This window comes from Phaseolus vulgaris, chromosome 5 (assembly GCF_000499845.2).
Source record: "Phaseolus vulgaris cultivar G19833 chromosome 5, P. vulgaris v2.0, whole genome shotgun sequence".
Taxonomy (NCBI): Eukaryota; Viridiplantae; Streptophyta; class Magnoliopsida; order Fabales; family Fabaceae; genus Phaseolus; species Phaseolus vulgaris.
The window spans coordinates 639,994-641,357 of record NC_023755.2 but is presented as its reverse complement, the minus strand read 5'-3'; the positions used below and the strand labels follow the sequence as shown (position 1 = coordinate 641,357).

General features: G+C 26.8%; 1 long non-coding RNA gene across 1 annotated transcript; it reads left to right on the top strand.

Moving 5' to 3' along the window:
• The first annotated feature begins 415 nt into the window (after positions 1 to 415).
• On the top strand, positions 416 to 1,121 carry LOC137834633 (uncharacterized). The gene is made up of 2 exons (XR_011084930.1): positions 416 to 723; positions 817 to 1,121. It is a non-coding gene; the product is annotated as an uncharacterized lncRNA (long non-coding RNA).
• The last annotated feature ends 243 nt before the right edge of the window (positions 1,122 to 1,364 follow it).

Below are 1,364 nucleotides of genomic sequence, written 5' to 3'. Positions count from 1 at the left end.
TAGTTTCAACTTCTCACCTATTATTTCTCAATAAATATATATAAATATTCAATTAAAACTAATATGATAGAATTAACTGTAAAATAAATATCAGAAGTTCCTAATATATATATATATATATATATATATATATATATATATATATATAAATTAAATCGGCTTTAATATTTACAAACTGTTTATATACTATTTTTTTAAAATATACATAGTCAAAAGGTTACATTCCTTGCATATATTAATTATTAGAAGAAAATAATAAATAAATAATTAATGTGTATATCATATTAATATTTTTTATTATTAAAATATATTTGATTAACGAAATATTTTCAAGAGTAAGAAAATATGATTTTACATAAATTTTTCTATAAATTTAAGTTTAGATTTCTTGAAATACCACAAAGTGAGATTTGACCTTTTGCACAAATTTTAGATTTTTAGAGAGAATTCGAAGAAGAATTATGGGGAAAATTGAGATAAAAGCTATTGGAGTTATAATCACGATCATGATTATATTGAGTTTTACACAAGCCCAATCAAATAACAAAATTGATGTTTCATTTGGATGCAAAGCGAAGTGTTTTTTCAAATGTAATGAAGAAGCACAGCCTAAACCAAATTGTGTATCAGATTGTGAATCACACTGTAGTGAATTACTCTCTGATAGTGTTTACAATTGCATTACTAGTTGTCGCTTAATGAAGTCCATTGCCATCAACATCGGTATGTACTCTCAAAATATTTATTTATTTTCATGATTTGATAATTGACTTTGTTTTGTTATGATTTTGACCATTAACTTTACTTGCTTCTCAGGTGCTCATGATCTTATGAACAACGTGATAAATACTTGCTTGCAAGAGTGTGCAAAAAAGTTATAATATGTAGCAAGAATTTTTTAGTGAGAAATTCTTAGAAGAATTTTTATTCCTACTTATAAGAGAAATAAATGAATAAATATGTTTGTGTATTGCCTAAATTAGTGAATCAAATAAGTCCCATGGAGATTTAGTTGATGATTGAAAAATTGTTGGTAAATTTTTTATTAATTTATTTGAACAATTCGATCAACCGTGGTAGTAATAGAAAAAAGTAAGATGAACAAATTTTAAGATTGTCAATTTGATAAACAATTTTTATTAGTTTATTTGCTTAAAAATGACAAATAATAAGTTTTTTACAATTTTGTTCAACTCCGCCTCCTCCTCCTTCTGCAATTTTCTTTCTTCAATTTCATTCCGCTCAAATCCTGAAATTTCGTTCAATCGACGTGTGCAAACCAATGTCACTATGTACGTAGGGGTGGCAAAGTGGGGCGGGCCGTGCGAGCTGACCCACGACCCACTGAAAAAAAAAACGTGGGG